This window comes from Pseudophryne corroboree, chromosome 8 (genome assembly GCF_028390025.1).
Source record: "Pseudophryne corroboree isolate aPseCor3 chromosome 8, aPseCor3.hap2, whole genome shotgun sequence".
Classification (NCBI taxonomy): domain Eukaryota; kingdom Metazoa; phylum Chordata; class Amphibia; order Anura; family Myobatrachidae; genus Pseudophryne; species Pseudophryne corroboree.
Genome location: NC_086451.1, coordinates 338,940,731 through 338,954,789, shown reverse-complemented (window position 1 = coordinate 338,954,789; position 14,059 = coordinate 338,940,731). Strand labels below are relative to the sequence as shown.

The window sequence follows — 14,059 nt, the reverse complement described above, 5'->3', positions numbered from 1 at the left end:
CACGAACAAGGCTTGTGGTATATCCACACTTGGATTTTTATTTTTAAATTTTTATTTTTAATTTTTATTTTTACACTTAGCACATCCCTTCCCAGTTTCTGGAAAAACATGGGTCCGGGATAGTGCCGCTGCACGGGCAGCGAATGGCGTGTCGGTCCTCACAAAGAGCACCCTCACAGCCACAGGCGCTACAAGACAGCGCATGGCGTGTCGGTCCTCACAAAGAGCACCCTCACAGCCACAGGCAGACTGTCTCCTACTGCAACTGGACGGAGATTACAAGCCCCGTCACAGCCAGGAGGAGAGCTGAAAACTGGACGGTGCTTACAGTAAGAAGCCCCGTCACAGCCAGGATGGAAGCCCCGTCACAATCTGGACGGAGCTTACAGAAGTGCGACACTAAGGTATGGTGGGGGGGGGTCAGGGCGGTCAGCTCACGCTGCCGCCCTGCTGTGTGGGAAAGCATTTATTTTTACCGCTGCTTTGCCCGCCGCTTACAGAGACCCCGCTGAACGAGAGAGCGGCCGCACGTCACTCACAGACGCCGGCCGCTCGCCCAGCCAATGTACCAGTACTCTGCACTGTAACGAGCGGCCGCACGTCACTCAGACGCCGGCCGCTCTTCCAGCAGGGGTGATAACCGAGCGGCCGCACGTCACTCAGACGCCGGCCGCTCTCCCAGCAGGGGGGTGATAACCGAGCGGCCGCACGTCACTCAGACGCCGGCCGCTCTCCCAGCACGGTAACCGAGCGGCCGCACGTCACTCAGACGCCGGCCGCTCTCCCAGCACGGTAACCGAGCGGCCGCACGTCACTCAGACGCCGGCCGCTCTCCCAGCACGGTAACCGAGCGGCCGCACGTCACTCAGACGCCGGCCGCTCTCCCAGCCACTGTACGCGAGCGCCGCTCAAGCAGCCACTCTGCGTACCCGGGTCTAAAGCTCCGAGCGGCCGTACGTCACTAAAGACGCCGGCCGCTCTTCCAGCGCTGCACCCGGCCACTGCTGTATGAGGCGCCGCCCGTTCCTAGGGCTCCCTGGCGCAATATAGCAGCGCTCCCCGGGTTTCCCCAAGCTCCCTGCACTCGCTTCCGGCGCTGCACAGGGAGAAGCTACATCACAAGCAGCGCGGCTGCGGGGGGGGTGACGGTGAGTAAAGCCCATAGCAGCAGCAAAGGCTGCATGGGTTAATACACTGCTCAGTTCTAAATAAGACACTGCTCAGTTCTAAATAAGACAGTTTTTAAACAAGTTATTTACCCATAGCAGCAGCAAAGGCTGCTTGGGAATAAGATATGTTGGATAATTCACTGCAGGCAGTGTTGAGAAAAGCCATAGCAGCAGAAGGCTGCATGGGGTAAGACTGCTTAGTGTTTAAACAGTTAATGAAAATAACTGGAAGGCTAACTAAAGTATAAGGCTGCATAATGTATTGTAAACTGCACGGAGTTTACTGTATAATAGACCTGTAACTGTAGAATAGGCTATTGAGCCTATATTTAATGTATAATAGGCTATTAAGCCTATATATTAACGCTGCAGCAGGTAACCTGTCCTGTGATTTTCAGTGGAAGCATGGCATGAGGTCATTTTAATCATTGCTGTTCTTCCAGGTTATAATTCCAGACCCATACACCTATACTCCACAAGGAGGCGCAGGGGTGTTAGTAGGAATTTTTGGTTCAGGTTTTCACATAAGTTAGCCATGTAATCTGTATTTCTAATTAATTCTAGAACATTCCTGCCCTACATCTCTCAGCCACCAGAGGCGCAGGGAAGTTAGTAGGAATTTGGTTCGGGTTTCATATGCCCATGTGAACTGCTTTTCACATAAAAGAAAATGTTTTGATTTCTCTTCATATCTAATAAATCTTTCGTTTGTTGCTAAAGATTTCCGTAGAGAGAAACAAGCTTGATAACATATATATATATATGACACATAATAACTTCATTAAGTCGTGCAAGTGTCTGTCTATTGCCTATTATTTTATGGTGTCTGTCTACATAGCGAGTAAGGCTATAGTGCAGACTAGAAATAATTTTAAAAATCCTATGTTAACATTGGCAATTCAAATTAAAAGAGCGGTAACATCGGAGTCTCGGAATGACTCCGCCAGCCCTAACAAAAGACAGTCTTCCAAAGGGCCAATTTTCCTTTGGGTACCAGAGTGTTTATTTAACTCGATTCTATGTCAAATTATAACTACGAGTGAAAAGGGTACATTAGACCAGCACTCAGATAGTGCGGGGGGGTTGTTAACAACCATACATAATCGTTTCCAAAAGGACGCGACCCGCCATTGCTAGATGATTTTCTGTCAAAAACCCAGGATACATTTGGGTCACTAGAATCTATGTATCAAACAATGACGATCACTGGTAAAAGAAGCCGCAGAGTATATCTGTAAAGCTTCTGCTAACGCCGGTTATTTTCATTGTCGCTAGTTAAGCGCGACAAGGCCAGAGCCTGGTTGCTCATAAATTTGAGTATATTTGTAACGGCGTTTTATCCCTTTATAAGGAACAGTCACGCCTTGTAACGACAGGACGTTACAGTCAGCAAGCCAGTGGTTTGATGACTTCTTTTACAATTGTGGAAGCGCGTCTTTACATGTTACATTTGCGAGGTTTCAGGACTTCAACTCATACAGGTCTCAGCTATTTACAGCTTAAAGGACAAAACTGCCTCTGTCAAACGGTTGGCAGGTTGTCATTTAGTCTTTGCTGGTTTATAAACCAGGCAGTAGTACGCCAACAGAGTCAGAGTTACTTATTCCCCTCTGTTTGAGCAAAACCAAACAGCTCCGTTGCAATATCAATCAGCAAGTCATTTACTACAGTTAGAAAATGGATTTTCTGCGGTTAGTATTGGCTTATTGGAGCCACACAATTGCAGAATTGCATTTGAATGCGTATTTACCCAGTCCGGTTTGTTCTTCACAGGTTCTAGCGGTTGCAGATCGCCACAACCATTAACCATTTCATGTCTACCGTTGTTTATCGCTTTGGGTATTTACCAAAGGGAGGTTGGGATGATAACTCATCTCACATAAGAACTCTGTCTCAACAAAGTTCCTTTAACTTGCGCTACTAAGGTATACTGCGGTAGCAGATCAAGTTCGAAAACAATCACATCTAATTCCGTCTAAACGATGTCAATGCTTAGGTAAGATGATAAATACGGCAAGACTTTTACCTACTACACCAGCAATAACAAATGTACGTCTAGTAATTAGTGCAAAACACGCACACTAGCGGTACATTGGTGTATTCACCTATTAAGAATAAAGATGTGTTTTCAATTTAGTTCGCCACCCTTCACTCGCGTTTCCCACAGAGGGAAAAGGGTGCATATACTCTGGACGACAGTCGCAGAGGGTCAGGATTTGTAGTTAAAATCAGCAACAAAGGTTCTAAAACACGACAGATTGCTGTCGATAAAGGTCCTAGAACTCTGTGCATTTTACAATGCAATACATGATTCGCTTCAGTCTGACCAGGTATATACTCTGGTTTCTCTTAAGAACGAATAAATCTTTCGCCTTTTACTAAATATTTCTGTAGAGAGGAATAACCGTGAGTTTCATGTAATTTTTTGATGCCTGCCTCACGCTGGGCTTAAGCAGTCAAACAAGGCAACGGCAGTTGCATACACAACAACCAGTACGAACCAAGAAGCCGCATGGTAATGCAGCATGTGACTCAAATCCTCAATGGCTTAGAACACCATTATGTGAAAATGTCAAGAGATCATTACGTGAGTGGACATCTGTTAGACAGAGGATCTCACCCGTCAGGATTTGGATCCTGAAAACTGGACATTAAATCCAGAGGTGTTTCATATGGGAGTCCACAGAAGGGGGTTACCCTCAAGTATACATGATGGCATCTCGCCACAATTACAAAAGCTCAGTATGTGTACAAAACAGATCACAAGGGCAGTGGCGGTGGAGTCTCTCACATTCATGTGGTCATTCAGCATCGTGTATCTGGCTCCACCAGTTTCAGCTGCTCTCTCCGTTGTCAAAACGGCTCATAAGACAGTTTGTCACAGTCATACTGGTGGTAGCTCATGGGTTTCGGAGAAGTTGCTTCTCGAATGTTCAAGGAATACTTGCACACGATCTTGACCCGCTCATAATACGTCCAACCTGTTACATCAGGGAACGTTAGTTTACCCATAGTTACCTATGTACCTATTATCTATGTACCGCAGCTGCGGTTGACGGGAGGAGGGTGCAGACCGCCCTCTTAAGAAATTGAGCATTACAGTATCGGTTATACTAACCAGGTTACGAAATAGTAAGCCGTTTAAGGCAGCTAATTTTTACAAAATTTCGTGTGCTTACATAGGGTGTAAACCTCGGAAGTTTCCAACATCATCCTTCAAGTAACCCGTATTCTGTTAAACAGGGTGGGATGGAAAACTGCGTTGATCTGCACGAAGAGTGCAGGTATCTGTGTGGTAAACTTAATTTCAAAGACGTTTGCCTCTATTGGCGTCTGTACACATCTTTATACAAGGTGTCATCAAAGTTCACACTCTATTTATCCCACCTACAGCGCCAGGCGACTTGAAGTTGGGTTCAGATTTCTTACAGTTTTCATATTTTGAACCCTTTCAACAAATGGGAATTAAGTTTCTCACTTTGGAAAACAATTTTCTTATAGCCTTGGCTTCAGCAAGGGTTTTGTTTTCATATTTGGGTGCCTTGTATTCCAAGCCACCGTATTTGAGTTTTCTCATGACAAAGCAGATCTTCGGACGAATCACGCTTTCGTATTCTTCACATCAATATACCAATAGGGGTTCCTGTGTGGACAGCACATTCTAGAATTCTGAATGTGGTACACGCATTACGCGTTTATATATGTCCCGAACGTCAACAGTACGTGATATGCATACGTTGTTTGTTCTCTATGATACTGCCAACTGGGGTTAGCCAGTTTCTTAGCAGACATTATCCAGTTGGGTAATAATAATGACTACAAGTCAGGTTTACTTTAAGGCTAAGTTACAATCGCCTACGTCAGTAATAGCTCATCCCACAGGTTCTGTGGGAATGTCAGACCCAGTGGGTCGTGGAGTGTCTAAAACGCGGCTATATAGCCTTCATGTGCACCATGTTGGTGCACGTTTACACGTTATAAATGGTGGCGCCATCAGCATCTAGCTTTCGGCTGCCTACTGTTACAAGTATCAAACAGCTCTCCCGCCCACGAGGGAAGCTTTGGTACGTCCCAAGAGTACTCCAGTGACCCCTAGTGGATGATAAAGAAAATAGGATTTTGGTACTTACCAGGTAAATCCTTTTCTTTGAATCCATAGGGGGCACTGGACGCCCACCCAGAGCAGTTTTACCTGGGTTGTTTTAAGCTCAAGGGAGCTTAGGGTAACAAGTTTTACTTCATTGATATTAAGCTCAGAGGAGCTTATGGTAACACATTTTCACCGATTGGTTCAAATTTATAAAGTTCTATCGGTTATGGTGTCAACTGTTTAGTTGACAGTAAGGTTATGGGTCAACATTGTTGTTGTCCGTTATGTTATAGGTATTCTCCATTGTCAACCTCTCTATATCGTTCCTGTTCGCTCAGTAAAAAACACTGAGGTCGTACACTGAGGTACTCGGGGATATGGAGGGGGGGGAGGGTCCTAAATTTAAATATTCAGTGCCCTTGTTCGGCTACGCCCGTCCATATCCCAAGAGTACTCCAGTGCCCCCTATGGATTCAAAGAAAAGGATTTACCTGGTAAGTACCAAAATCCTATTTTTTCTAGCTCCTAGTGTATACTACAACTCTAATTTACATCTGATATTGCCTATTCATTTTCCACACATGTGTATATGCTTCCCACATGTGTATATGCTGTCAGTTTTGACTCTTAATATAAACGGCCTCAACTCTCCCACTAAACCAGCCAATGCTATTCAATATTTCCACTGCTGTCGACCTCATATAATCATGCTCCTCATCCTTCTCTCTCATCCAAACAATATCCAACTGTATTCTACTCCTCTATGAACGCAAATAGACGTGGCACTGCGATTATGCTCCACTGAAACTCACCTATCACTATACATGATATTATCACAGATCCGCAGGGCCGTTTTCTTATTCTCACAGGGATGTATATCCAGGCACCAGTCACTTTAGCTTCAGCGTATGCCCCTAATGGACAACAGGGCTCCCTTTACGCCACCTTTTTTAACCGCCTTGCCCAGCTACCCCATGGACTCACTATTATAGGAGGAGATTTTAATACTATCTTAAATTTCAAACTTGATAGGTCTCACTCCCCCATACTCCCCCTAAACATGCTAAAACTTCTAAGCTGCTTCTCTCACAACTTGCCCTTAATGATCTTTATGATGCATGGAGAGTTCAATACCCCACTGCTAGGGGATATATGCACTATTCCCCCCTCACGATCTACACACTCGGATAGATTATTTTTTCATTAATTGCGCCACTACCCAGAATCTTATTGGTGCTCATACCCTCCCTATACACTGGTTCAATCATTTAGCTATGGAATTAGACATTTCTGCCCAACTCGGTCCCCGACCTACCCGCCAATGGCGACTCAACAAATCCCTCCTTTTAAAACAGTCCAATGTTGTGGATCTCACTATGGCTCTCACAAATTTCTTTAGCACCAACGCCACTCCTGATATTCCCCCCTCCCACCCTGTGGGAAGCCCATAAAGCTACCCTCCGAGGTACCCTTATCAGCTTGGCAGCTTCGCACAAAAAAGCGGAACGGGCTTGCATACTGGAACTCGAAACGTATTTAGCCTTCTTGACTGATCTCCATCACAGGTTTCCCAAACACCACACTTATTTGAAGATCTTAGCTGTCAAAGGCCAGTTATCGCAAATTCTCTCGAAAAAAGCAGCTAAGACGCTATTGTGGGTTCGGCAAACTTTTTACGAAAAATTTGATAAAGCTGACACCCTACTAGCCTCCAAACGCACCAGTAATCGTATTCACACACTAAAATGCCTCAATCGCAGTACCACTCAAGACCCCCAGGTAACGACGCGACAATTCCGGCAGTTTTATAAATGGCTTTATAACCTCTCCCATAAGCCCACTACCATGACTCCGGATCTGGCCTCTATCACCCATTACTTAGACTCCTGATCTTTACTTAAACTATCTGCAACTCAGCTTCAGACTCTTAACTCAGCGATTACTGATGAGGAAATAAGTGCAGCTATTAATTGCCCCCACAGTGCCTGGTATACAAATGCCCCCACAGTGCCAGGTATACAAATACCCCCACAGTGCCAGATCCACAAATGCCCCCACAGTGCCAGGTATACAAATGCCCCCACAGTGCCAGATCCACAAATGCCCCCACAGTGCCAGGTAAACAAATGCCCCCACAGTGCCAGATACACAAATGCCCCCACAGTGCCAGGTATACAAATGCCCCCACAGTGCCAGATCCACAAATGCCCCCACAGTGCCAGATCCACAAATGCCCCCACAGTGCCATGTATACAAATGCCCCCACAGTGCCGGATCCACAATTGCCCCCACAGTGTCAGGTAATACCTGACACTGTGGGGGCAATTGTGGATCTGGCACTGTGGGGGCAATTGTATACCTGACAGGTATACAAACGTCCACACAGTGCCAGGTATACAAATGCCCCCACAGTGCCAGGTAAACAATTGCCCCCACAGTGCCAGGTATACAAATGCCCCACAGTGCCAGGTATACAATTGCCCCCACAGCAGTGCTGCAGCTGCTTACCGCTGCTGCTCCTCCGGCTGTGATGTGAGGGTGTCAGGAGGAGAGCTCAGAGTGCGGGCGCGCGGCTATGTCTGGCGTCGGCGTGTAGGACTTCAAACTAGCCGCCGGTTCGTGAGCCAATCAGAGCTCGCGGACCGGCAGCGGCGGCTCCTGATTGGCTGACGGTCCGCGAGCTCTGATTGGCTCACGAACCGGCAGCTGGTTTGAAGTCCGCTACATGCCGCTAGACATAGCCACGCTGCGCGCTCTCCTCTCCTGACAGCTGAGACACGCTGCCGCCAGACTGAGCGGCAGTATGTCTCAGTGACACAAGCGGGGGGCCCACTTCGGGCCCCTTCGAACCCGCCGGGCCCTAGGCAACCGCTTTTGTTGCCTAGCGGTAAATCCGCCTCTGCATGCGACTCACCCCTATACTGTCATCCACTTTTGGTCCCCCTCTGGAACAACCCTGCCTTCACCCCGGGCATGGATCACTGTCAGTTCTTGTCATGGACTAACCATAACCTCTTATTCCCTTTGGATATCGCCCCTCTATGCACTTTTCCAGATTTTGCTAGTTTACAATCCCGTTTTAATCTCCCCATAAGATTTTTAATCAATTTCTACAGATTCTAAATTTTTATCACTTGCTCGTGCGCCCTCCCTCAACTACGTCAACTTCAGCCATTGAATCTCTTTGTCATCACCATCAGTCTTCTAATGGACTCATATCTTCTCTGTATCAACTACTACTATCTCACAACCAACCCCCCAAAGAAGCCCATGAATTGGCCTGGGAAAAAGATGTAGGCGAGGAACTCACTCCTGCAGAATGGTCTCAAATTAAGCAGGGAATATCGAAATGCTCGATCTCTGTATGTATAAAAGAGAATGCATATAAGCTCTATTCTTGCTGGTATCTCGTTCCTACCCACCTCCATACTATTTATCTCACCACGTCAGACCTTTGCTGGCATCAATGTGGCCAAAGAGGGACTTTCTTACATATATGGTGGACATGCCCTTGTATAAGCCACTATTGGAAGGAAACACATAAGTTAATTAAAAATATTACTGATTTTGATGTGCCCCCTTCACCTCTATATTCACTTTTAGCTTGACCTATCGCCCACCTCCCACGCCCAACACATAAATTGATCACCCACATACTCAATACCGATAAGTGCCAAATTGCAGTAAACTGGAAGTCAATCACTCCTCCCCCTTACCCGCCACTATTAACGACTTACAGACTGGAATGAATCTCCTCAGTTATTCATGATACTCCTATTCAATTTGTCTATGTCACCTTGGACCGCTTACTATGAGGCCGAACTCCCTCTGGCAACCAATTAATTTCACCTTGCGTTACTGATGCGTAGACACATCGACTGGCTACTTCTCTTTTCCTCTATTCCTCTGTGCCTCTCTTCCTTTATTCCTATATTCATTCACTCCCTTTTCCTACCTCTTTTCTTCCTTCTTCCCTTGTTCTGTCTTTTCTTCTATTCCCTTTATTGTACTTTGTAATGGTTTAATCTACAATTTCCCTTTCTTTATTATGCGTCTCTCTGATTATCAATTCGATTGTTTTTCCCCATATAGTAAAAATTGTTACAATCTCTTTCAATATTTTGGTATGTTACACCTTTCTTGATCTCCATTGTTGTCTTTAAAGCCTTCACTCCGATCTCTTGTTGTTTACATTATCATATATGATACTCTGTTTATAGAGATACTGGGTGTGATTGGTGTAACTTTTTCTATTTTGCGCAATAAAATTTATTTAAATAAATAAATAAACTTCCAACATGGCATATCTAGGAAATAGAATGGCACTGCAGTGGTAGACAGGGTGGCAGTTTAACAAACTATGAAAATGTTTATCATCTACACAAGAAGACAGTCAACAACAGCACATAATGTAAAGAAAAGAGGTGTGAGATGGAACTGTCCATGGGCCTTCCCATCCACCCTTATGTTGTATATATTAAACAGGACATGCACAGTTTAACAAACCAATCACTTCAGCGACAGGGACTGCCACTTGTGGCTGAAATTATTGGTTTGTTTGGGCTCCCATAAAACAAGCTGCCAGTGAGCAGTGGATATTGCTGGCAACGATCTCTACATAGGCAAGATGTCGTCATCGTCATCCAATTCCTCACTCACATAAGTGTGTACATCATCTTCTTCACACGCTATTAATTTCCCCCACTGGAATCCACCATTACATTTTTTGGAGGTAATTGCTGGTAAAGGTCTTCTTCATGGAATTTGTAATTCATTTCAATGAACATCATCTTTTCCACATTTTGGGGAAGTAACCTCCTATGCCAATCACTGACAAGGTTCCCGGCTGCGCTGAAAACTCTTTCTGAGTACACACAGGGAGGGTGGGCAACTTAAGTAAAGCAAAACCAGTTTGTGCAAGGCCTTCCAAATAGGCTTTTTTCTTGCCAGTAGTGTAACGGACTGTCTGACATATTTGGATGCTATCACTAAAATAATCATCAACTGTGAATATTACACTATGGTCTGGCTTATAGTGTCACAATATGTGTATGAATATTAAGCTGCGGTATGATCTGCAGCGTCACAATACTTTTATGAATATTACACTGCGGTCTGTTCTACAGTGTCACAATACGTGTATGAATATTTAGCTGCGGTACGACCTACAGCCTCACAATACTCGTATGAAATTGGAATACCACCTACAGTGTCACAACAATTACACTGCAATCTGACTGGCAATGTCACAGAAAAATAATAGTATAGTACACTGGGCTATAGCACAATAAATAAATAAATAAATAAATAAATATATATATATATATATATATATATATACAGTATATATATATTTTTTATTATATTTTTAGCTTTTATTTTGTTTACACTGGGATAGAGCACCCCTAGATTGACAGACACAGCAGCCCCATGTCTGACACAGCAGCCCCTTATCGAACGAACACAACGGCCCCTTATTGGATACAGCGGCCCCTTGATGGACAACACATCACCCCTTTATGTACAACAAAACACTCCTAGGAACAGACCACCTACAGTTGAAGTACCACCTACAGTGTCACAGTACATGTATGAGATTGTGGTATGGTATGCCGGCGGTCGGGCTCCCGGCGACCAGCATACCGGCGCCGGGAGCCCGACCGCCGGCTTCCCGACAGTGTGGCGAGCGCAAATGAGCCCCTTGCGGGCTCACTGCGGGCACGGTGGTGCGCTATGCGCGCCACTCTATTTTATTCTCCCTCCAGGGGGGTCGTGGACCCCCACGAGGGAGAATAAGTGTCGGTATGCCGGTTGTCGGGATTCCGGCGCCGGTATACTGTGCGCCGAGATCCCGACAGCCGGCATACTGAAGACCACCCATGTATGATACACTGTGGTCTGACCGGCAGTGTCACAGAAAAAAAACTATAGTACATTTGGGTATAGCACAATAAATAAATATATATATATATATATATATATATATATTGATATATATATTGATATATATATTGATATAAATTTATATCTCTCTTTATCTATCTATCTATCTATCTATCTATATACTGTATATGTACTGATAAACATAAACAGGTGCGCTGGTATCTCTAAATAAAATTCACTCCACAGGACAACAGTCCGGGATTCAGGCACAGGTAAACTTGAATACCGCAGCAAACCCTCCGTAGGAAACTCCGGACTCCAGGAGCAAAATATTTCTAAGAACAAAGATGAGGAGAGGATGCGCTCATAGTGCAAATCAATAGTTTAATGAATAAAACAATATACAGGATGAGCCATACAAGGATGCTGATAAAACTCGTACCCTGATTACCCACACTGTGGGCTGGTTACCACATGGTGAAAGATTATTCCACTTTCACTGCTCCACCAGCGTGGTGTCCTGACGGCTCCCGGCTGTCTCCAGCAGCCGGCGACGCGGTGGATGGTCCCGGGCGGCGGACGGTGTTTGCAGCACTTGCCTCGTGGAATAATCTTTCACCATGTGGTAACCAGCCCACAGTGTGGGTAATCAGGGTACGAGTTTTATCAGCATCCTTGTATGGCTCATCCTGTATATTGTTTTATTCATTAAACTATTGATTTGCACTATGAGCGCATCCTCTCCTCATCTTTGTTCTTAGAAATAAATATATATATATATATATATTATTTTTAGCTTTTATTTTGTTTAAACTGGGACAGAGCACCCCTAGATTGACCGAGCCCCTGGATGGACACAGCAGCCCCTTGATGGACGGACACAGTAGCCCCTTATCGGACACAGCAGTCCCTTGATGGACAGACAGAGCACCGCTGGATGGACACAGCAGCCCCTAGTCAGACACAGCAGCCCCTAGTCAGACACAGCAGCCCCAGCCCCTTGATGGGCAAACAGCACCCATGGATGGACACAGCACACACACGTCTGCTCAATACGAGTTCCACAGCTGGAGCGAAGAATATAGAATCCAAAACCTGCGAGAATTCGACAGCGGAAGAAATACATTTTGCTTCGTTTTGAGATCCTGTTACTGTTACCTCAGCTCAATTAGCTATTAAATAAATAAATAAATATCTTTACTATCGACAATAAACTGCTCGCAGGAAGCTGAAAGTAACAGAGACAGCAGCAGACGAATCACGCCAGGTGCATAGTATAACAAAGTAATGCAGTGAATAGCTGCCGCCACTGTAAAAGCCCCTGTGCTGCCTTGGTTCACCAATATGTCCTAGACATATAGGGAAATTCATCCAGCGAATACGTGGTTAAATCTCATATTTAAAACTTGTGGGCTTGTTTGTTATTTACTTAGTTTTAATATTTAATATTTTTGCTTTGATTTTACATATAATTGTAATGCTGCAATACAAGACTTCCCGGAGGAATCTAGTGATGAGCGGATTCGGTTTTACTCGGTTCTCAAAACCGAATCTTATTGGCTCACTGATGTCACGTGTTTTGGATAGCCAATAAGATTCGGTTTTGAGAACCGAGTAAAACCGAGTAAAACCGAATCCGCTCATCACTAGAATCTACTGCTGATGTACAGCCGGAATTCCCTGCATCTAACGGTCAGTTTCTGTGTAGTATAACCCAGGGGTGTATCTACCTATTGGCCAGGATGGCACTCGCCAGGGGCGTTGGCCAAGGTGGGGGCACCACTCGGTGGTGCTACTCGCAAGAGGAGGTAGAATCACATAGCAGTTTTGTCCAGGGAGTTCTGTGGACCCCGTTGCCTCGTTCTTCCCCTAGCTCCCCCTTAACTCCCAACTGCAAGCTGCACACCTTGCTTCCGCTCACCGTTCAATCAGAGGAGCGGGCCCACGAGTGACGACTGATGAAGCGGTCTCTGCCATCCCTCTCTGAAGCCAGCTCTATCAGCTACCTGACAAGAATAATGGTATGTATATGGCCTTGTAAAGCTGGACATGAGCTATGTTGCTGCAGCCTGCTCCAGCCGTTACATGTACAATAGCCATAGAAGGGTTAATGTCATGTAATATTATAGTATATTGCTGCAAATCCTGTGAATAAGGTGGTCACACAACACCATGCACTATATGCTGACTCTGCCCCTATGTGCATACTGCAGACTGCTTATATAGAGCATGATGTGTGATACTTGATTGCTGCCAATGTGCCAATAATTGTTCATAATAAACAATAACACCATATTTTTTAATACAAATGATCGTAATTAACCTGCTTCTGCCCATGTGCATTGCTGCGAGGATGCATTTGAACCTTGGATCTTTATTCATTTACAAAAAAGTTGATTATGATAAACGGGTGTGGTTCATGAAATCGACAGTGTCTAGGTCGACAATGTTTAGGTTGACCACTATAGGTCGACAGTCACTAGGTCGACATGGATGGAAGGTCGACAGGGTTTCTAGGTCGACATGTGCTAGGTCGACAGGTCTAAAGGTCGACATGAGGATTTTTTTTTTTGTGTCGTTTTCTTCGTAGAGTGACCGGGATCCCAAATTAGTGCATCGCGTCCCCTCGCATGGCTCGCTTCGGGAATGGTGCCTTCGCTCCGCTACCGCTTCGCTCGGCACACTTTACCGTTCCAATCGTAGTCCACGTGGATCGTTAAGTATGAAAAAATCCCCCCCCCAAAAAAATGTGAAAAACTCATGTTGACCTTTAGACCTGTCGACCTAGCACATGTCGACCTAGAAACCCTGTTGACCTTCCATCCATGTCGACCTAGTGACTGTCGACCTATAGTGGTCGATCTAAACATTGTCGACCTAGACACTGTCGATCTTCAGACCGGATCCCATGATAAAC

General features: G+C 45.2%; 2 non-coding genes across 2 annotated transcripts; both read left to right on the top strand.

Moving 5' to 3' along the window:
• The first annotated feature begins 1,839 nt into the window (after positions 1-1,839).
• LOC134953820 (U5 spliceosomal RNA) lies at positions 1,840-1,956 on the top strand. The gene has a single exon (XR_010185799.1). It is a non-coding gene; the product is annotated as a U5 spliceosomal RNA (small nuclear RNA).
• A 1,547-nt stretch (positions 1,957-3,503) lies between these two features.
• LOC134953762 (U5 spliceosomal RNA) lies at positions 3,504-3,618 on the top strand. Its single transcript, XR_010185764.1, has one exon. It is a non-coding gene; the product is annotated as a U5 spliceosomal RNA (small nuclear RNA).
• The last annotated feature ends 10,441 nt before the right edge of the window (positions 3,619-14,059 follow it).